The sequence below is a fragment of the Pteropus medius genome, unplaced genomic scaffold, assembly GCF_902729225.1.
Source record: "Pteropus medius unplaced genomic scaffold, Ma_sr-lr_union100, whole genome shotgun sequence".
In the NCBI taxonomy this organism is placed as follows: domain Eukaryota; kingdom Metazoa; phylum Chordata; class Mammalia; order Chiroptera; family Pteropodidae; genus Pteropus; species Pteropus medius.
The window spans coordinates 430,898-456,063 of NW_024354886.1; the positions used below are offsets into that span (position 1 = coordinate 430,898).

The 25,166-nt window shown below is 30.7% G+C and overlaps 1 protein-coding gene across 5 annotated transcripts in view; it reads left to right on the plus strand.

Annotated features, from left to right (window-relative positions):
• Nucleotides 1-1,736: 1,736 nt before the first annotated feature.
• The window catches only part of CALCRL (calcitonin receptor like receptor), a 93,650-nt gene continuing 70,220 nt past the window's right edge, over nt 1,737-25,166 (plus strand). For 2 of the 5 annotated variants that reach the window (XM_039856371.1, XM_039856370.1), the window contains exons 1-2: nt 1,737-1,973; nt 19,617-19,684. The gene's annotated coding sequence lies outside the window, so the exon portion shown is untranslated. Of the gene's footprint in view, nt 1,974-19,595; nt 19,685-25,166 lie in introns of all 5 variants that reach the window. The other 3 variants (XM_039856375.1, XM_039856374.1, XM_039856372.1) reach the window with 2 other exon arrangements.

A 25,166-nucleotide genomic window follows, 5' to 3' on the forward strand; every position in this document is an offset into this window, starting at 1 on the left:
TCATGTACTGAAGGAAATAGCTCAAAATAAAGCACATCTCAGCAGCTTCCCAAGGCAAAGCAAAACAAGTCCTAACTGGGAATACAATATTCCATAACATGGCAGTTTAACTCCTTAGTAATTTTCTATCTCCTAGTAACCAAATAGATATAACTCAGTTTCTTACAAGTCTTCTCTATAATTAATAGAGAATAGTATATATCCTATTTTTTATATCTTTGAATTTTTATTGACTTTGATCTGATTGATCTTAAAATCAAAGATTATGTAATAAGTTTCTTCCATGGATCCAGGTAATAAAAATGTCAACAGGAGCATAGTGCTTCAGAAACATGACGTCTCTTTAATTTATGTTGTCTTGTCCCCCTCTGTTAGTCTACAAGGAATGTGAGCATCTCATTTTGTTCTAGAATTACAGTAACTTACCAATTTCTCAGTGACACTGATCCTAATTTACTAAAAATGAATTATCACAATATCTTAATTATTTCTAAAGGTTACATAACTTGTTGATTCAAAGTCTTAGAGATATTAGTAATTTTATATATTATATGATCCATCTCTTTTAGTTTACAGATGAGACAACTGATGCTCAGATAAATTGACTTTTAATGCTATTTAGTTTTCAGGAATTAAAATCATTATTGTATCGTCACGCATTTACCATATTATCAAAAACTAGTGCATGTCGATTTTAAAACTTTCTTCCTTGATCATTTCCAATGATTTGTTAAACACATAGAAAATAAAATTATGCTTACTGTTGAATTGGACATCTGAAACTTACTGGATTTTGTTAACCAATGTCACCATAATAAAAATAAATAAATAAATAGATAGATAGATAGATAAATAAATAAATAAATAAACCTATGTTTTGGGACAAAACTTCAAAAAATTAATGTATGTTTCATATTTTAAATTGTTATATATACTATGCTAATTAATTACATGCATTTTTGTTAAGGCCATTTTAAGGCATAAATAAGTACAAATTATTTATTAATAGATCATAATTAAGTCAAATATTTACAAACATGTACAAATATTTTAAATTAATGAATATGCTCTCAAAAGGTTATTTACTCTAATATATAGTTATATACAATGAAAAATAATTCTATATGTGTATATGTATACACACGATGGTTTTGTTTATGAGAAATACATACTAATGTCATGAACAATTTTATTATTCCCTGGAAAACTGATCAGAGAATAGCTCTGATTTATTAGAGCTCTAAATTAATTAGTTGAATCACATAATTAATTACGATGGATACGTTTATTAATGTTCTATGTTCATTTATGAAGAAAGACATGTTAAATAAAAAATTTCCTTGGATACTTTGTAAAGTATGATTCAACACACACACACACACACACACACACACACACACACACACACACACACACACACACTAACTCATTTAATTCTTTGAACAGAATATTATATTCAGATTTCCTTCAAATCACAGGCAGCTCTGTTTGGCAAGTTCTAACAGAACTCAGTCAAGGTGAAATCCAGCCAGTTTTTGCTGCTAACAATGTATTCATACAGCATATGATCTGTCTGTTCAGGCTGCTTCTTGCTTTTGTCTCAGAATAAGAATGGAGTGCTGCTTTCCTAGGGTATGCTATTTGAGAAAGAAAGTAACTTAACACTAACTGCAGGCGGGGTCAGAGTGATGTAACAGGAAGCTCTGATGTTTCCCTTCTGCTGCTGAGCACATACAATGTGACAACACTTCCAATCTACTCAGAACAACCCTTTCTCTCCAGCAGAGTGTCACCTCCTGCTTAAGGATCATCAAGCTCTGCTCACTGGACCTCACCCTGCCTACAGGCTCACATTGCAAGGCTTAAACTCTTCCCCACCTTGCCAGGGGGTAAATATCTTCTGCCGGAATCTTAGAAAATCAAATTCCATCCTAAGAATAATTCACCAAGAATTTCCTTAGGAGCTGTGCTGGGTAAGTACATTATTTAAAATAAATGTATTTATTCTGAGTAGTACTTCATGCAGTTTGACCATGTTTCTACTACAGAGTTTAGTGACATTTAAATAATCTTGAAACATATCCTCATTTATTTCATATTAGAGGAACTACAGTATATTACCCCAAAATATATACAAAATCTTTTACTACTAGACAATATTATATACAGTGATAGTCTAGAAAATAAATCTAGCAAGTAATAAAAATCTAAACGGATTAAAAGGCGTACTGCTGAACAAATATCTTAATCAGGAAACAATACCTTTTAAAATTAGCTCTACCATTAGCTAAGCTTGAGTTTTGACAGCTGGAAAACATTTTTCTCCCTGGGAAGGCTCTTTAAACTTCCATATAATCAGTATTCCAAGAAAGAGGTGAAAGAATAACTGCTTATGGGGTCACAGAGTCTCACTTCTGTAGTTGAATGCTATGGAGTACATAAAGAAAAGTAATCACTTTGGATTTATTATATTTGTCTTCTATTTGTCTTTCGCCTCTATTTATTTATCTCTAACTATTGAACTAATGGAATTTTCATTGTCCGTTTTTGCCAGATGTGTTTAAACATCTCTTTTGCTAACTTTGAACTGTTTCCACAGTATAGGATAATGGGGTTGGTTACAAAGGGGAAAAAACAACTAGAGGTGAGAAAATATTGAGATTTCTATATTAACTCTAATTTCAAATCTCTGTGTTACTTCAATTTGTCTGGTATCCCTCTGCATTCTTTTGAGGGGATGATGTGATATTGAGATAACTGTCGATAAAGAAAAGTACAAAGTTTTCCCAAATGAGTGTGTCAGATTATTAAACAGAGAAATTAAAGTGTGTATTTTAAAAGAAAGAATTTTTAGGATAAAACTTACTGAAATGTAGAGATGAAACATCTGTTAATGAATGCTTCTTTCAACAGTACAGACTGTCCTGGACACTAAAAAACGATTGTCTACTTCATAAATTGTTGGTATAGAGCTATCATAACTTTGTTGCTAAGAAAAAGTACATGTCAGATGGGTTCAATTATATTGGTTGACATAATTTGCATATATTTTCTTACCTAAGTGAAATTATACTCTGAAAAATGTCCTTTAGTGGAGAAATCCTGTACTAATCACACATAATCCAGCACATTAACAGTGGATTGACTACAAACTCATTCCAAGTAACGCCTTGATAATTTTCTACTCATTCTTTCCCCAAAATTTCTCCAAGTAATTTCTTCAATTAAGTCTTATTTTTGTGATTCTTTAAAAATACTGTGGCTGATTTCCCACCTCTTTTCTATTATTAATTATATTAAATTCCCAGGCACATGGGTAGAAATGGAAAAAGTGTTTTTAGAATGTGACCTTGTAAATTGCCATTAGATAATTAGAAAAGGAAATGGAAAGAACATATTAAATGCCTAATTAAATGCCTTGGGTTAGTAACAAAAATTAAAATAGCATTATTTTTAATTTAGATTATCTTCTTAGGAGATATTATATTAACATCATGTTTTATAACAAGAAACATCCCAAACTTCTCTAATTTTATTTAATTGCTAATCAAAACCCCAAATTTTCTTGCAAATTTTAATTAAATTTTTATAACTCAATAGTATGGATTATCATCTTTATTTTTTTAATACTATTGAAAAACACTAGCCAATGAATATGAGGGTCATTAGGCAGGAAGTTATTATTTGAGGTAATAATGTCTGATATTAACATTTTAAATGTTTGAAAGTTTGAAATAAAAATCCATACTATTATAATCTGGTGTTTGCTTTTTTTAATGATAAGAGAATGTCAGAACATCAATGTATGCTTTCAGCCATAAAGAATTAATTTTTTTTTAGGTGATATTTCACTGTAGCATCATAAAATCAATGCACAGAGTCTAAGGCTAGTTCTAAATATGTAAAATATTTACATAGAATTGAGAAATTACATGAAAAATGTGAGCTGCAATATTCAATCATCTTTCAGAAATATGTTTGGTTATTGCTACAAGGTCTTTTTCAGAAATATGTCTAGCACATACCAAAATGTTATTATATTAGTTAAAATATGTAAATTTTTAGAATATATTAAAACCACTTACTTTGAAAAAATAGAATAACAAAAATAAAAAGAAATTAAAACTGGGTTTGTAATTTAAAATATTATATTAAAGAATAACCAAGGTATATATACTTTACTCACTGGTGATGAGGTTTAAATGGAGTCAACATCCTAGCCTACTTATGAGAACCTCTACATTCATATGCATTTTACCATTATTTTTTCATGCATAACAGAAGTTTGAATTTCAGTAAAAAATTCAAAATAATATTATGACAAAAAGTTTACCTCATATGCTTTGTTATGTGGAAAAATTCTTTAATAAACATAAAAAAACTCACAAGACATTAATTAATATCATTATTATATATGTCAAACTCAGATCAAATTATAACAATATATTATTTTCAATTTTTATCTACATGGTTAAAATTTGACAGTAACTAAATTTTTAAGGATTGTCTTAGAACTTCATAGAAAAATTAGCAAAATAATTTTTCAAGTATCAAAATATAAATTCACTAGGAAAAACTTATTTCCTACTCTGTATGACTTTGAATGCAATTTGAAAAAATAATTGTATTTTGAGATATAATGATCGCGGTGTCACTTTTCAGAAAACAAATATATTTAAAGAATATTGTTTGAAGTCTTTGGTTTTATTCCTTATCTTTGTTTAGGATTCAGAGAAACTTTTAACTCATAAACATAAACTGTTCATTGTGATGGTGTTAAAGAAAGATGCTGAAAGAGTCAAGTTTGTAGCACCTCTTACTTCTCTACCCAATCAGATTGTCAGAGAACACACTTAAAATGGAAAATCAATACACAGCTATTTAAAACATTTGTTTGTGTCTGGTTTTGAAGTCCATCCGTGAACTCTAAATGTTTGCAATCTCTCAGAGAAGCTCTCTTTTCTACCAAAGTACTTCTACCATGCTGCACCATTAAATAATTTCAAGAAGTCCTCTCATTTAATGTCAGAAAATATTCTGATGCAATTAGGTGGAAAATAAAAACTTATCAGAAATATAAGATCAAGTCTGCATACTAACCAGATATCTCAGTCATTTTTCTATTTAGTCAACATAGACAACCATTCCTGACCGAATGCTTTCATCAATAGGAGTTATGCAACTCAAAATATCTAGATAGTTTCCACACTTTCATTTTAGTTTAACTAATAAGTTGGTTTATAATTTTAAAGATATATAGTCTTAGTTTAAAGTATAAAACTGAAGAAATAATAAGTAAAATATATTTAATTGTAAAATGTGGAATATAAATATTGAGCCAGAGTGATTTGAAAAAAAAAAGCTTATAAAGTAGATATGTGACAATTAAATCAACAAATCCATTTATATAATAGAAAATATATTTTTATACATTCTATTGCAATTCCAATTTAAATGGAAAAGCCCTCAATAAAACTAGATAATTTTGATGTTTAATTAGGATTATAATATTGTTCATGAAATCAGATTAGATCAAATAATCCCTGAATTTTCCCATATTTGAGAAATCTCAAAATCAAATTAATTTATTTTTTTAATTTAACAAGTTATATGAAAAAAGAAATGAATTTAATATTTTAAAACACAAGTCTTACTATTATTAAAAAAATAAAATAGAGTCACTGGTAGCAAACTGAGTTAAATTCCATGTTTATGTTACTAGAATTATCAGACAATAAGTTGCAAATATTTTTCTAGAACATGTTTCTTCCTTTTTTCCTTAAATTATTTTGTTTATTTGAAAGATACAGTATTATGCAAAACTAACCCATCAATATATTATTGTTTTCAAAAGTGGTCACAACAGTGTATTCATTTTTAAAATGTAAAACAAAGTTTATCGTCTTATTCCCTCGTGGTTTTAAATTAAAGTACATTAAGTTTTTTACCTTACTACAATTAAAAGGACAAAGATCTGAAATCAACCCAACATAAATCTAAATAAATAAATAACACCTATAGTATTGAGGCTGTAGCTCTATACCTTATTGAGGTAGTTATATGAAACCCAGTTTTCAGAGAAATCTTATTCCCCTTAACATGAAACATTTTTTTAATTTAAAAAGTTAATATAGCATAAACTTTTATGTAAAACTAGTTATTTCTTTATTAGTTCTAGGTTCACCTGAGCTCAATTGTGTTTCTCATGAAACCATAGTGACCTCTGAGCATGTCATTTGGTATATTAAATAGGAATGATATGGTTAAAAAGCAACTAGATTGCTTATGAGTGCCTCTCTCTTTATTGTTTAGTCACATGGAAGATTATTAGCATATTCATGAGCACACAGGCTTAGTTATATCAATCAAAACTAAGATAAATTGGTCTCATATCCAGGTACTGATTTCATAAATTTTAAAAACGACTATTAATTTGAACCCCTGTCCATTGATTAAACTGAGATCAATTGCTATGCAGATATTTTGTGCATAAACTCAATTTTGCCTCCCTTCAAAGGATAATTTGAAGGGAAAATTAAAACTCTGGTAAATATTAGAGAAAAACAAATAATATCACAGAAAATAAGGAGGATTAAAACTATGAGAAGAGAATGTCATTAATAGAAAACTGATTTTTTTGTGTGTGTGGGGGGGTTTAATTCCATAGTTATTTTCAAATGTGAGGTAAAATAAGGGACTTGCTTTTACTTAGATAATGGAAATCTAATATCAGAGTAATAGGTTTAAATGTTTTATCAATCAATCTACATATCTCTTCTTTAAAAATTTACTTTCAATGAAAATTTGTGGTTTTAAATCTTCTTTAAAAACATGCCAATATACTTTATTAGCCAAGGCAAAAAATATAACTGATAACATTTTTGTTATAGAAATTTAGGTATAATTGTTTGAAGCAATGGAGTACACTTTAGACAGAACTCATATCATATGTAATAAAGACATTGCTACATTTTAAATGTGTTAAATGCAATTTCCTTAAACTCTCAGTAAACAAACTAAAATATCTGGGGACTTGTCAGATTTATTTGGGTATACATATTTATCCTCAGCTTTATCCACTGGGCCTTGACATTATTAGATGAAGGATGCATTATTGGACTTACATATCTTAATACATCTGAGGACAAAAAACTTTTTTTTTTTTTGCCTCAAACAGGAGAGTTTGTCTTCCTTACTCGAGCACTCTCTCCTGAAGTCAGAAGTAGGTGAACCTTCCATACTTACTCATACAAAAGAACCCCTTTTTAAAGGGTGGCTTGCTGCTGCTGAGATTATTTAGCTTATTTCTCTGAAGGTTTGCCATGTGCCATGTACATTATTAATTACTCATGTATAATCTGATTTAAGCTTCCCTAAAGCACTAGGGGATATTATCATTATCTTTGTTTGCAGTTGAGAAACTCCAAACTGAGGCACAGAGATCTTAAGTAACATGCCAAGGTCACATAGCTACCAAGTGACAGAGCCAGGACTTGAATCCTAGCCATCTGGCTCCAGAGCTCATGCTCCTAACCACCCACTTTCCAATTGGTGGCTAGTATCTAGTCATCCCTAGTGTGAATGAATGCTCTTCCCAGATCCTTAGGTTAAAGTACAGAATGTGCCATTGTATCGAAACAATGATAAAGTAAATAATCTCAGGTTCCCAGGTTAGTCCAGGAGTTTATGTGCTCAGCAAGAATTTTTTTTTTTTTTATGTTTTTGTTTCCCATTTCTTTCTTATCAATTGCAAAAAAAAAGAAAAAAGAAAAAAAACTAAAAAGAAAAAAGCAATTAAAAGTATAAACTATATTACCAAAGTGCATCTTAATGGACTTTGGATTCAGGTCATCCACATATGAACCCCAAATTCACCACTTATTAGTTCCCTTTTCTCACCTAGAAAATGGTAGTGATAATCAGAATGCTTATAAGATTTTTTGAGGAATCCACAAAATTATACATGGGAAATACTTGGCACAGCACTTGGCACTTGGTGTTCAGCAAATTTTAGTGCTTATTATAAATCTTTTGTGAACAGGGCTGAGGACACAACTTGCTTCTATGCAGAAGCTCATTCCACAATCAATATACAGACAGACAATTAGAATACATCCTGTTCATAAGACAGGGAGAGTGAGCAAGTGTGGTCTGTAACTAAGTTTTTAGAGTGATCACCCTTTTGCCATCATGTAATATATACTAGATTCTAATAAAACTGGTATTGTTAATCACCATTTCTATAGAACTTGAGCGTCTAAAAACTATTTTCATACTGACGATTTAAAAAGGTATGTTAAACATAAATTATTTTTTTCTTTTTTTACACATGAAATTAATGAAGTTCATGATGTGCCAAAGTCAAACAATTATCATTAACAAAGTTATGATTTTAACTTATGTCTACCGTGACCCTAAATCCTATTTGTTGTACTATTGAATATATTATATATTAGACCCCTTATTACTGATACTGTACAAAGTCGAATGAGAATAATGATCCACCAAATATAAATTCATTTTTTAACACAAGATAATAATAGGCTTATTTATGTTGTTTATTTGAATTTTATAGAACACAGCACATTAAAGAGAAATTTAGATATGTCTAGAAATTTTTAATTTTAACTACTGTAGCAGCTGCAGAACCTCAAAATTAAGGGAACATTAAAAATGATCGAATTAAATTCAATTTGTAGGATACCAAAATTTTGGTGGCTGTTTTTTTTTTGCGAAAATGTCTTTATTACAAGGACATCTTACTACTGCCTAATGGTAGATACTTATATTTTCTTATGTGTTATATTTCAAAAATATCATAAAGAGTACCTGTACAACAAGATGGTAAACATCCATTTAGGTTTTGGTTTAAGATAATTGATTCTAAAATTTTGCTTTTGAACATTTTACGAAGTAGGGCCCACACTTGGAATGTACTGAAAACTATAAACTCTTTCTCCAGAAAAATAAACACTATTTTGCATTTACAGAGTCACATTTGCATATAGCTGCATAAGTTTCATGGGATCTCCCTTTTTAATGGATCCATTAAGAGTGCCTAGTCTCTCATTTATGAACCTGTGCTAATTAATTTGAATAACCATTATTCTTTTAGAACGAGGTTATATGTATTTATTTTTCAGCTACCTCAGATACTTTGATAAGTATCTGAACTCTCAAAAAACAGACATGGACATCAGAAACAAAGGCCTATAAAATTATTTTCATCAACCAGAGGGCAACACTGCAGAGCCCTAGGGAAAAGCTACATAGAAGTAGAATCTGCAGTGGGTCATTTTTGCACTCTTCCCTTTTTGCACCCTTCTCTTCCCACTAAATCCCCTCCCCCACCCTTCCTCACCCTCACCTTCCTCCAAACCACATTCATAGGAGTTCCTTTCTGGCCTCAGGTGGTCAAAGTAGCATATTTTCCATTGTGTAATCCACAAAGGACCTTCCAGAATTGCTCTTCCTTCTACCAAATCAAAATCTGGTGTCGCCGTAGTATATTTTATTTGGGGAAATTTCTGTTCACATGAGAATTTAATCCTGTCAGAGAACAGTTGTATTTTGATTCATATCACTCTGCCATTATTGCTATTAGTGGGTGCTAGGATTAAACAGCATGACCCTCAGTTTAGCAAGTGCTCAAGAGGCGCAAACCCTAACCTGGATGATAAAGGTAAGCAAGACAGGACCCTGCTCTGGACAACATCAGCCCCACCTCAGTGCAGGGTAAGACAGTGCCGATTAAAGTATACTCTTAATCTATACTGCTGGCTGCCACTCGATTTTTCATCTTGTCATGAGATCAAGACTGAGTGCTTTCTCCAAGGTGTCTTCTAAAATTACAAAACCTGATAAATCAGATATTTTTATGTATATTTATTAAATTTGGAAACCTTGAATTGTAGGTAAAACAGGAAAAAAATATGAAATAAAGAACAATCTAGCAGATTCACTTAGGTCACAATTTTATGTGCTTTTGTTAAAATATTCTGAAATACCATCTTTTCAACTGCTTCTACTATAACTTTGACCTGTCATAATTTAATAAAGATTCCCTGGCATCTAAATTCATTGCAAATTTCATTCCTGTGTATCAGAAATTGTTCAATTTTAAGACAAAAATATGTAGTTAAAGAAAGTGATATTCTTAAGAAAAAAGCATTGAAGAATGTTTGGTCTCATTAATTTGAACAGAAGGCCTTCAAATGAGACGTGAGCAAGTATTAAGGTCTAAAACAAACTGATAGGGGCGATATCATTAAATGACTTTCCTAAATATTGTTTAACATTTTCATTAATTGAATTTCTAACAATAGTTAACTTTCTTAATTATAGATTTTCCAAAAGGGTTTCCTGTTCTGTAGTCTATATTATCAGCTCAAAAATTATTAGAAAAGACATAAAGTCTTTTTGATCATAAAATTAATATATGTTCAATTTGATGAACCAGATTCCAGACTACTTCCTTGAAAATAAATATAACAAAATTAACAGTTTTTCTATTTAACTTTTTATGTAACTCAAAATATTTTAAATATCCATCAATTGTGTAATTTTTCAAATTAATCCTGAAAGCTAAGTTTGTTTACCAAGTTCTCAGCTGTCATGACTCCAGTACCATAAAAGTCTGTGCATTTAGGATTTTAAGTTCTCAGCTATCTCAATTCTAGTACCATATGTACAATAAAAGGTTACATGTTCAAAACTTTTAACATTTCATGTAGTTTCTGAAGCTAGAAGCCTAAAAAAGCGGAATATATGCAGTGGATTCTTAACTTAGAAATAGACTCCAGTTCAATGTCTCTTTAGTAGATTTTATTAAGTCTACGATGTAGGTCTTGAAGTAGTATGTGCTTAAAAAAAAGGTTAGATTGTTACACTTAGACAACACTTTGTTCTTAATTACTCAAAATTGTTTAGACTTCAAGGATTGTCCTATATCCTGGTCTATGTATTTCTTCCAGACATAATTCATAATGTTATAATCATGGAAGGAAAACAGTCTGTAAATACAACATATAAACTACAACATATAAACTTTTCTATCTGAAGAGCTATCACCATATATCAGTTTCAATTTGAATGTCTTTGGAATTAAATTAAATTGTAATAAACAACAAAGATCATTGTGTATATTACTTTATTGCCATAAGATTATAATAGAAATTAATGAGGGAATTCTTATTTAAATGAATTAACTGAGTAACTTCCTAAGTTTCTCATGTCTCCTTTTCTCTACTCTTCATCACATATCCATCATTATAGTGCCTAAATATGAAAAAAATCTTTCTTATTTTCTTAAAAAATTCTACAGTTCCTGGATAACAGATTTTAGTGTCTCTTCTTCCTTTTGTTGTCTTCTGCCTCCAGACAAGTTTATTTTTTTTCCTAGTATTTCTGATATCAATCGACATAAATTTAAAGGAAGGAAAGCACATTATTTAAAAGAAGGATTAAAAATTATGTTTTTGTTTGTTTGTTTGTTTGTTTGTTTTAATAAGGATAGAGTGGTCTTTTCCCAGTTATCCATATGCCTAAGTCCCTAACCTTCCTGTAGTCTGTGCTCAGATACAAACTTTTCTATGGTGCTTATCCTAATCATTTTTTCAAAACTTACGCCTATACCATCACAATCCTCTTGCCCATACTCATCTCTTTTAGTTTGTGCTAGCTTTTTCCTATAATACCAATCACCTTGCAACAAACCATCTACTATAATTGACATATCTTTTATGTTATGGTTTATTTTCTGTCCATACCACTAACATGTAAGCTCTACGAGTACAAGCATTTCTGCCTGTTTCTTCTTTTTTTTTTTTACACTAATATATCCTAAGCACCTAGATAAATGCCTGCACATGATAAGTGCTTAAAGTTTGCTTAATAAATGATTAAATGAATGAATATGTCTCTTTATATTAGTATCCATAGAAAACTGCATAGTGACTTCATGTGATTTTCTATGCAGTATATAATACATGCTAGAGCTGAATTTCTGAAGATGTTAGAATCACATTGCCAAAGAGAAAATATTCAGAAACTAATTACCATTTTATTATTCTTAGGTCAACCTAATATTTATCTCTTCACTGTTTTTTTGTAAAGGAAAATAAATTAGTAAAGATGTCTTCTGTAATGTATTTAGTGTTCAGGTTTCACTGAATTCCAAGGAATGACCTTTCAAACTAGGGTAAATGAGAAGGTTGCTCAGTATTTTAACACAAAATGTTGAAGAATTTTCCCAAATGGCCAAACAACGGCTGAAATTGGCAGAATTTCTTGTTGAAACTGGCAGACTTGCCAACTGTTGTCTCCCAACAAAAGCCTTATTCCTACTTATTGCCTTTCTGGACAATAGCACTAAAAAGTCTATAGAAGGAGAAAAAAAAATAAGAAAGTAAATAAATCTTATAAAAAAAACAATATGGTAGAAGACAAATTCTATATGATTGCCAAAAAGTTATACATCTGTTTGATAGTGATGAAGTACATGTTTGGTAATCTATAATTTATCAAGCTTTTTAAAGTGTTGGTTTATAAATATTTAATGATAATTCTAAAAATAATGCCAACTGTGTAGAGCCTTTCACCACTGTATAGTTTGAGAAATTTTCCATACTTAAAGCCAAAGGACTATCTTATAAATTGAAACATATATTTGACATTAAATAAAATCATGAGTTTTTTGAGAGACTCATGATGGATTTTCACAAAATATGTCTTCCAAACTGACACAACTCACAAGTCATAACAATATTTTTCTTTTCTAATTTAGATTCTCAATATGTTTGAGACTCATATGGTTAACTTCATCTACTTTTAAAACAGAGTGTTAATCATTCATTCACCTAGAAATATCATAGTTGATTGACATTTTTTTTTCTTCTGAGCCCAGATATATATATCATTCAGGGAAACAAAATTTTCCATTGAGAAAAAAAAACTAATTCTCAAAATATGTCCATTGTATTTGAGAAAATATGTATATGTATATAAAATGTGTCAAAGTTGTAATTTTACTGTCCTTCAACATATTACGTATTAACATACTGACTCGGTTTTCAGCCATAAGCAACAAACTAGTTGGATTAAACAACTCTCTGTCCTAAATGAAGTATTGTTCAAAACATAAAAGTAAATTATAGACTAGCTTCTTTAACTTTTGGAATTTATTTGATGTGGTCATTATTGAATAGTATACTTATAATAAAGTTATTATTACAAAACTCAAATGATAATAATGCCCTAACAAAAACTGTATTTTATTTTAAGAATTAGTCTACATTCATTTTTTGTATGTTTATATATAACATAGTAACCCCCAATATTCACATTTTCTTTGTCCCAAGTAGCTTAAAATAAAATAAAGCTGAAACTAATAATAATTTTGAAAAGACTAAAGAGTAAAAATATCTAATCTAGATGGGCTTGCAAAAACACTGGAAAAGGCTTTCAAAGTTTACATAATAAAAGCCTTGACAGAATTTTAAATTCAAGTACTTTGCACTAAAAGTGGAGTGCAAAAATGACTAATTTCTCATATGAACAGAGACACTTCGTACTTTCTCAAGCTAGTATTAACACCAACAGTGACAAATGGGTACTCCCAACAGTTCCATTGAGAAAAAGGCAATGCCAAAACATTTGTTTACTCTCATCTAGATTCAGCAGAAGCACCACATATTATTGAGAGCCTTTTCTAGTAGAATGCTACTTGCAGGATGAAAAAGCCTGAAGTCTGAATAATTGCCTGATACTAAATTAAATATTAAAAAATTCCTGTCAACTTAAAAAAATTTCACTAGTTATTATTACAATTGACTCTCCATTGCATAGTGAATTTAAGGGTATAGAATAAAATTCATATCTGTTTTAGTAGTTCTTCAGGTCTTATATATTCTGGATCACCTCGACTATGTTAATTATCTCTATTCCAAGAGATTGATAGTAACATCAGAGACATAACTAGCTGGCTAGCTTACAGCATGAAATATGACCATAAATAAATTTTGTAATTCATGATGTTGCCCACAAACTAATGTTATTGACAATTTTCTGATTAATCCTATTTTACTAATTCCTCTTACTAATTAGGTCCTCACTTTGTTTCTAAAAGAGCAGATATGTTCTCTGTGTTTACATGTATAATATCTTTTAATTGCATGTTTTTAAACATATAATTAAAATTTTTTACACATCCTAAATTTTTCTCCCTTGGGATAAAGCCAGAATACCTCATTTTATTATAGGTCTGGTGGCAGAATCTTGGTAAATGGCAAGGTGAAGGTTTTGGAGATTCCCCCAGAAGTTGATGAAACTAGAAATAAAAGGAACAAGCTTATGGAGTTAAGACCAATCAGGAAAACAGAGAACAGAGAACATTCAGAAAAATTCCCATCTAGGGAACACATATGACTATAAGAAATGTAATTAACTTAGTAATTGTTGCTTACTGAGTGAAAAGACTGATATAAAACCAGAGTGAGGAATGGGATTTGAAAGTAAAAGAAACCAGGAAAAAAAAAAAAAAAGGAGGGGGGTGAACAGAATAAAGAGAGGAAAGGAGAGGAAAGATGAAAGGAGAGGCTACAAAAGATGATAAATGGTCCAACAAGACATATTTTATTGCTAGAAAGGCTAGGAAATAAAAACCTTGTAATGAACTGCAGCAATTAAGATGTGGAGATACTTTGGCTCCAGGGCCATGGACTACAAGTTAGTATGCAAATGCCTTCCAGCTGCTCAGCCTAACATGTAGGATAGGAAAACTTTATCTGTCCTTCTATTTGGGGAATGGGGTTGAGAGCTAAGCCTATGGGTTATTCCTTCTGATAAGAGGTGAAGAGAGTTTATGAAGCAGTTGTGAGAAGCAAACACTATCTCCTGGGTAGTCATCATGCACTAAGGTTTGGACCTAATTCATCAAGATAATAACTTTAGAGTAAAGAGTTCATAGAGTCTGATATACTGGCAAGTCTTTGTCTAGTACAGTTTCTTTAAATGTAGCCCAGAAATTGGGCTACGCTGATCATACCATATTTAAGGCAGCAGAGCTATGTGGTAAAATGCAAATCCCTTTGCTCCTTTTAAATATGCTAAATCAGTCAAAGGCTGCTCAGCATACAGAGGGAGGTGATATTGTAATGATCCCTGTTTACCCTGAAGACAGCTGTTTCTTGATTGAACCCTGGATGTTATGAAAATAAGACAGAATAACATGATTAAGCTCAAATTTACAATAACAAAATAAAAGAGTGAATAGGCATATGTTTAAAACAAGTGATTCTCTTTCTAGTCAAATAATAAGCACATTCACACAGAACTATAAATAAATAACAAAACAAATATTACTTTCTTCTCTAATTCTGGCTTTGAGAATTATTAGTTTTGTGATTTGAGATCACATTTTCCCTGTCTGAATCATCCTAACTTAAATCTTAGGAACCTGGTAAAAAAATAAGATATAACTTTATTGACTCCTATTTCATTGGATTCAGGGGTAAATTTTCTCTCTCTCTCTCTCTCTCTCTCTCTCATACAATAATAATAATACACACACACACACACACAATAATAGAATATCACACACACACACACACACATTGATTCACAGGTTGTTCATCATTGGTGTTCCATAATTTCCTCCATATAACTAGGAAAATAACCTAAGTCAAATAGAATTCACACATCTAAATCATATTTGTAAAATTTTAAGAGTTTATAATTGTACATATGACTATGATTTAACTGTGAAATCTTAAAAGAGATCTAATTTTAATATTCTAACAAAAGTAAGTAAACTTTCAAACTGGATTATTTTGTGTGGTGCAGTTTCATCTCCTACCCAACCATGCTGACCTATCCCAAATATACTGCATTTTGATATTTTGATTTATAAATACATAACAAATATGATTCCAGAATAAGGAATAATATTCTTCATACTGTTCCAAAAAGCTTCGTATACATTTTAAAAATCTAATGCATATAGATAATATATAGCATAAATATACTATTTAAATAAATCAATGACTGTGTACCTAGAACCTTGCTTGTCCATCATGTTCCTCCCTGATTAAGTCACAGATACATCTCCAGAAGTATTGGAAACTTGTACTAATCATTCCCTTGCTTTACTTTATGGCCTTACCATACACATATGTATTTTTAAACAATATATTATTTAGTTTTGCTGTTTTATTTTTATTCTTTTGAGTAAAAATGGAAGATGGAATCATCCTCAATGAAAGTAGACTTGCTTCTTTCATTCAGCCTTATGTTTTGGAGATGCACTCCTGTTAATGTGTGCAGCTGTGGTTCTTTTCACTGTTGCTGCTTTTTATAATGAATGTAGCAAAATGTACTTATCCTTTCTCCTGCTGAGAGACATTTGGATTACTTCCACCCTTTTACTGTTACAACAATGAAGCACAGGGAACATATATTTTTTAAACATCTCCTGGTACACATGTGTCTGAGTTTCTTTATAAAATATACTTGTGAGTGGGACTTCAGGATCTTAGAATTTCAAAGCCCTTGTACCAATTTGTTTCCACCAACATTGTATGAGGTTTCCATTGCACCACATCCTTTCTGATACTTTGTATTAAGACTAAAATTTTTTCTTAATCTGGTGGGCATATGTAGTGACTCATTGTGGTTTTAATTTGCATTGCCCTGGTTGTGAGTCAAGGCAGATTTATGTGTAAAATTAATTAAAATTGCCCTCTGAAACATTTGTTTTTAATTGGATAGCATTGACATGATTTTGTAGAATTATGATTAAGCCATTTTTTGCTTATAATTATTTGAGAGAACTATCTCTTTTTGGTTAGATGGTCCAGGGAAAGGAGAGAATATGTTTTGTTCTCTTTTAGAACTGGGAATGTATGAATAGCATTTCTCATCATGGACAGGAACACAGATTGATAATACTCAGAATTATACCCCCAACTTTCCATTTCCTTTTATTCAAAAATTCCATCAAATACACATTGAAATCTCCTTTAAAAATAAAAAGAGAACAGGGAATGTTGTTAGCATTAAGAAGTGGAGAGCCAGGGGAGGGAGGGAGCAATTGGGGGGATTATTTTATGAACATTATAGATGTCTAACTAATGTACTGTATACTTGAAACTAATTTAAATAAATAAATTTATTAAAAATAAAATAAAATAAAGAGGAAGAAAATTAATAATTACATTCAGGCACATGTTTGCTTTTAAAAATATATATACAGACTATTTTTCAGACCAGTTTTTGGTTCCCAGTAAAACAGAACACAAGAAACAATGATTTCTCATACCCCACTGTCCTCACACCCACCCCACTGTCCCTATGAAGACCGCACTGTACCATGCACACCCCACTGTCCTCATGCATGCACAGGCTTCCTCATTCACCAACACCCCACGCCAGAGCCATACGCTTGTTACAATTGATGAACCTACATTGACACTTCATGATCACTCAAAATTCATAGTTTACATTAGTATTCACCCTCGGTGGTGTACATGCTATGGGTTTGAACAATGACATGTATTATGTGTTTTTTTATAATCTTTCAAATATTTAAAATAATTTATTAAGCTTATAAATCTCTTGAAAGAGATAGTGTCTACTATGGAAAAAATTATTTCTTATACATGAAATTATCATTGTAGGTGTTGAAATTTGGGTCTTTTAGATAATCCCTCATTTTGGAAGTCACTTGATTGTCCTTACCCAGCAGCTGAATTTGACTAATATATATCTTGAAGGTTCTTATTTCTTCCTAATAAATAGACTTAGGTTTGCAGTTTTTCCTTTTTTAGCTTAATTGCTGTGCTTCTCCAAGGCAGCATCACATCAAGGTTTATCTGTATTCTTATTTGTTGTATTTCTTTTCTGTGTTTTTAAGGTTTTGTCGATTTTGATTTCACTGTGTAATGACTTCAGCCAATAGTGCTACTTGAACAAAATTAGCTTTCTTTTGAGTTTTTTTCCCTAAGTATCTCTATCATTTTCATTAGGGCTTTATAATGTTTTTTTGGTATCCTCTTTTCTTGGATATTAATCTATTTTTGATCTGTTAATCTATATGTAGATACTGATATTTTTCAGAAGAAAGTAGAAGATCATAGTGATGTATACATTATTTAATTAACATGTGCAACACATACTAACCAAAATTAACTCTTCAACAATTTTCTGATAGCCAGAATAACTATTGACATGTTTATTTTCTAATTATTCCAAATCATTGAAAGGGTGGAAAGATTTTCTCACAGAATTTTTAGCTGTGATGACAAATAAAATCTCTAGAACCATGTAGGAAAATAAACAACATGTCATGTTATTCCTATTTCTAGCATTTTCTAGCAAGTTAGGAAAATACTCAAAATAAACTTCATCTTTGAACCTTCTGAAGTCCATATGTATGCCAGCAAAGACTGAGACTGACAAGAGATTTTTTCCTTTCCAAAATAGCTTGTAGAAAATCCAGATTCTAAATATAATGCAGAGTGTCTGTTGATGTAAAAATACACATCTCTTTAATATGACCAAATCATGATCCTAATTGTAACATATACTAGACAATTTATAATAATATATAATAAATTATTAAAATACATAAATTTGTAAAATTTTTACAAAGTAATTTTATACAGTAATTAAAAGCATTTTTTTTTATTCACAAAATGTTTGATTGCAGAGATTGCTTTTAACACCACTTTCTTAAGGCTTTTGGGTTTTCACTTAAAGATCCCTGTTAACTTCATAGAACTCCTTGGCAATAATTCAGGAATTATTGTTAGAAGCAGTAGCAAACTGATAATTCATAAGGGTAAATTTAATTAAAAGCATCTCAAACTCTAATATGAGCTAAAGAAGATAAATAATTTGCACATGCAATTTAGACATTTTTGAAGTTCTACAAGTCCAAATATTGTGCAAATGCAAAGCAAGATAAGCTATATCTTGCTTTCAACATTAGCGTGAGTCTGAAAAGATGCATGTAAAACACATTTATAAAGATGAAGTCTTTGGCAGTGGACAAATCTCACTTGTAGTAATGCCTTATACTTAAGGAGTGTTAAATCTCATTATCAACATAAACTAGCCTCTGGTTCCTTCTTTTTGACAAAGTCTTTGTCACTGTTTTACCCTCATTCACTCCACTTTGATCATGTTGGCCCTCTTCCTGTACTTTAAACCATTCATGTCATTTCCTCTTTAAATTCATTTAACCAAGACATCCCTTCTTCCAGGAACTATCCTGCTCTTGAACATTTCAGGGCATCTACCTCTTACTAATGCTAAGATTTTGAACTACAGGGACCCTCCTCCACGTTTGTGCCCCTTACAATCCTCGTTCTTATAAAATAAGATTCTAAGAACAAAGTCCTTGTTTGCTTCCAGGTTAACATAGTGGCAACCTAAATGTTACATCTCCTGTTACATCTCCTCCAAACTTCCCACTAAAATGCAACATTTAAAATACATATGTTTATGATTTTAACAAGAAAAAATGTACACGTCTATAATTATAAATTCTGTAAAATCCCACTATCTACTAATAAATAACATTTTAACCAAATTTACAGGAATGTTCTCTTGTCATCCAGGGTACTACAATGATACACCAACCTCTTGTGCTGCCACCTGTCAAAACTCTGGATGGTCCTACTTTCAGGTATTGCATATATTACAAAAGAATATTCATGACCTAATGAAAGTAACATGTTGAATTTCTAATGAAGTCAAGGATAATATGAACATGTTAACAATAGTGAGAAAGATTTCACAAAATGATATATAACTTTACTTTAAATAACTTCTGAATAAAGAAAAGCTTTGAAAGGCAATCTAACAAAATACTGATAGAGATAGACTTACGGACATCTGTCAAATTTACAAAGTCATTTCCTTGGGATCTTCAGGTATGGATTTAGCAACCATGTTTTATTCCATTGGCCAGAGGACTAGGAGTGTCAAATTAACTTGAATAGGTCCTATCAGATTTAGCAATTTGGTAATATTAGCCACAAACATCACACATATGCGCAGGTATATATACACACATCTGTAATTTCTGTGGCTAATCTTATTATAACTATAACTATATATATGATCCTATATATATGTAAAAGTAAGTTATGTTTAATGTTATAAAATAATAGTGCTCAGTTGTTCATTTGAACTAAATTCCTTTCCTCTGTAGAGTTCTTTGTTTTCTGATTCACATAGTCACCATTATATTTCTATAAATGGTTGTGAACCTTTCCCATAGTTGGAACATTAGAGGATATCATTTATAAATAAGGGAACAGGAAAATGGGGGTTGAGCTCTTTTAAAGATTTAAGTTGCTCTAGATACTATTTTTAGAACTCCGCTGCAAAGCAGCTTCAATTTAAATCCTTGGCATTAATTAAAAGCTTCAGGGGCATTGGTGTTTCCAAAAAACATTGCTTTGCAGTTGGTGGTGTCTTCTTATTTATATTTGGCATTATAGTCCCATGTTAGATATTAATTATGCAATTATTATTATACACCAGAGCCCCCTTTCCTACAAAATTAAAGTAAATTTTCTGTCCTAACTTATTTTTAGACTCCTAAGTGCTTAACAATTCAATCATATATTATCCTAATAAACTATAAGAGCATTAATGAAAGGAAAGGCTACTAAACTGTTTTATCTTAAATTCAAAGCTGAGTGACAGAATTCCTTCTGATTTTTAAATTCCCAAATTATTGTGTTGGGCCCCAAAATAGATCCTCTATAATTATTCTTGTCCCTTAGCATGTCTTTGGGAACTCATCATTGTTGTTCTATCCTTTATGTGTCAGCTTCCTTTGCACATTGCATTTCATATGACTCACTGTTCCTTAGAGCAAGGTTTGAATGCTCTAAATGCCTACTTATATCTGACAGCTGGGTTTCTCTTCCTGAACTTTTTTATGTGAAGTGGTGCCAGATCAATTTTTATAATGCCTCAATTGCTTAATGAGGACATATAGCAAAGAACATAAAAATGGAAGAAAATTAATTTACTAGGCCTCCACTATCTGTTTATATCAGTCATCTCCAAATTAAATTAAATTACACAATATTTTTAAAAAATATTTTCCCAACTTTTAAATTCTAATATAGATTGGATAGTTTGAAGGAGATAAATTGGAAGTGGCTTTAAAATGAAAGATTCAAATTTTAACTGCTTTCTAGACTGTGATTTCTTATTTGTAGAGTATTGATAAGATATTTTTGTGAGAAGTTAATTGCCCATTTTGTAATTTTAAAAATTTTATTTCTAAAAAGTAAAGTTTCAGGTGGACATATATTTAAATTTCAGCAAGAAAGAGATTAAAAAATTATCTCTAGGGAGATTAAAAAATATAACTGAAAACCAGGATTGCAGTTTGCTATCATATTAGTTTTACTGATACGTGGTTATTTTTTTTTTTTATGGTGACATTGGTTAATGAAATCCAGTAAGTTTCAAGTGTACAATTTAACAGTAAAGCATATATATATGCATATGTATGTATATGTATATATAATATATATTTTGCATTGTGTGTTCTCCACCCACAGTTAGATTTCTTTCTGTCACCACATATTTGATCCCTTTTACTCTATCTACCTCTCCCCTCCCCTCTACTCTCTAATAACCATGAGTCTATTGTCCATGTCCATGAGTTTCTGTTTGTTTGTCCTGTTTGTTTGTTAAGCACAAAACTGAGACTAAGGTAAGGGAACTCCTAGCATTAGAGCATCTACCACTGCTGTGGGATATGAGGCATATCACTAAACTCTCCTGAACTCATATCTTCTAAATCTGTAAAATGAGCAGTTTATAGTATAAGACTTCTCAGGTCCATTCCAGTTCTGAGATTCTGAACTGGACTGTAACTACTTTGAATTAAAGATAAGGGCTAAACATAAAATATCACCTGAAGTTCTTTGTAACAAATAATGCGATTTGTAATAGCTTAATTTCTCTAATTTAAAATATTTTTGCATTGTTTTATTTACATAAACATTCAGTAGACTCTGAAACTTGAAAGATGGATAAGAGTTGGGAAAGAAAAATAAACAAGGAGAATATCTCTGGCTAGACTGAATATTGACAATAGAAGGATTTGTTTCCAGTTATCACTAAAGTTTAATAATCTTACTGAAAATTCTTTCTGACTCCAAGACACTAAAAGTATTAACTTGTACATTTTTAGTAATTTTAATAGTTCCATATTCACAATGAAATCATAATTCAACTAATATCGAATCTCAGATATAAATTTTTTCCAAAATTGATGGACAATTGTCAATTTTTTTATTAAATAGTTCATCTTTTCTATCATTGATTTGAAACTTTGCTAAATTGTTATATTTACTAAATTATGTTAATGAAATTATTTTCAGTTCTAGAGTTCATTTATGTTATTTTTTGTTATTTTTCTTCAGTTAAACTTTGGAATTATTCATTACCGTGATTTCATTACACTTATAAATCATTTGGGGGACAATTAAGCATCTTTATACATCTTTAGTTTTGCATCCATTAATACAAATGTGCTTTTATTAAAAATTATTGTCTATAAATATCTATTAGGTATGGGGTAATGTGACTAGATATTGCATGTATCACATGAAAATGAGCTCCTGGTGCTACTTGTAAGCAAATAAATATAAAACTTTGCAAGCAATGGGTTGGAAGATACCAAAAGGTCTTCTCTTGCTATTAAAGATAATTATAAGGATGTTAAGAAAGATCCTTTGTCACTTAGGGTGTATGTGTAATGATTTATATATGTAACTTATGACTATTAATGAGTAGCTTACACTTATTTTTTGACAATGAAGTTTCATTTTTGATAATGAAGAATATTACACATTTGCAAAAACAAGATGTTGTTATTAGCTGTGGGAAAACATAGTATTTTTACAAGATGCATTGACTGGCCTATAAAATAAGCAATCAGTTAATCATGGAGTGTTTATCTTGAAGGGGTTTTTATCATATTTGAAAAGCCTGTTCAGTGAGATAAACCCATACTTAAAATTGAGAATCAGACTCCTCAGGCCAAATCCCTGTGAGTTCATTATACTCCAGATGAATTCTAGAGTATGGTCAATGTGATATAGATTTCCCCTATGTGGAAAAACCCTACATTAAACAAACCAACAAAAAAAAAAGCACTTTCCAAAAAAATCTTGTTTCACTTAGATATTTTATTATTGTTTCATTTGTCTGCTATCTCCCTGGCCCTTCCTTAAGCATGCTTTCAAAGCAAATTAATTCTCTTTTTATGGAATACATCAATTTTGACAAAAGTTTCCCTCTTCCCCAAATATGCCGACCCTAGCATGAATGAGACAAACTGAAATTACCAATCAGGCTATGTCACAATTAATTTATACCTACAAGGGTTATAAATCTGCTTGTTCTTAACTTCCAGACAACCTTTCCTAAACTGCCGATATATGTACCTTTGTGAAATTACCTAATTTCCTGTCTACGTTACTCCATCAGTCATAATATTAATGGCCAGATGCGCAAGCCTTCCCACCTTGTGGCTTATACCAATAGTACATAGAGTCCTGTTAATATATTTAATGATACATTATTTATGTGTTTACTAGTTATTAAAAACAAATGAAGCCATATTTACATTTATTCATTCTTGTTAAAGTGAGCAAATGTCTACCTAAAGTAGTAGAGAAATGAATAGAACCTAGAAAGAAAGAAAGGGTGTGGCATATGCGGAAAGCGTCATTTACTGTATTTTATGGGCAGTTCCCACTGTCGCTAAAAGTTCTTTGCTCACCTGGACTGCTGGAGACATAAGACAAAGTAAAATCCAACACAGATACCTGTTGCTTTTAATATGATGCATCTAAAGCATTCCTGAAGATGAGAAACAGACCATGAATTTAAAGGAAGCTAAAGCTATGATTCAATAAGCCTGGCAAATAGACTTGGCAACAATTAGTTAACTTAAGCAAGACTTTAGACCCACTCTTATTGTGGTAAGCTGTTTTACATGACACCAAAACCTCCAGATGAAAAGTCAACACTTCTGTCAAATGTTTTGTCTATATGACAACAGAGATCACCTTAAGAAAAATTTGAATAAACAATAAACATCAATTTCCATTGTAAAGAATTACTTCATTGGGCATATTCATGCTTTTAAAATTAAATTTGGCTATTGTTAATTAGGCTTAAAGCAGGAGAACACCTATCTATGAAGAAAAAATTATGGCCATTCTGAATTTATTATTTTTTATTTTCTCACATATAAATTCATTTTCTCATTTACTATTTAATTAGTAACAAACTCTTATCTTTAAATCATTTGGGATTCCATTTTATGGAGCATGCTAATCTTAGTTACTTATTTCCTGAAAAAATTTATTATTCCTTATTTCCTCTCAATTTTTCCCAAAGCCTTTGGATATTCGATAAAGGATCCAGAAAACAGTGCTGTGACACGTAAGCTGCCATATCACTGGGAACCATAATACACACATTCAATAAAATCACAAACTATTTTAGAATGAATTTTCCCATCCTAAGAGTAAGTTTTATGAATCATAGCAGACCTTAGAATTTATCCTTACAGCCAGACCATAAAAATATTCATCAACAATAGTCTATTAAGAGAGGTTATGTTTTCTTTGCAAGGGAAAAAATGATATTGAGTGGTTTCATAACATCTCAGATTCTATAAGACATTTGATAGCATGTTTGGCAGAAAATTATATATAAATACATACAAACATAGATACATTCATACACAGATGTATTTTGAAGCACATTTGTTTAACTTAAAATGCATTTTGAGAAAAAAATCTATTCAATAAAAATTAAGAGAATGAAGTACTTTTGTTCACATAGATGTATTAAGTTAAAAAGAATAAGATTATATTTTCTTGTTTCACATTTTGTCGTAGCTTGTTTGGAAAGGACTATGTCTTTGTAGTCAGAGCAATTCTATTACATTCTATTATTACTGTCTATTATTGTCTTTAGCTGTCTTGAAGGTCAAATTTGTCTTTGAAAAATTTTAGTAGTGAACAGGTTAAAGCCAATTTTTTCTCTTATTATCCTTTCTAAATATTGTAATGTGAATTGTAATTTTTATTCTACTACAGCTCTATAACTTGGAAGTC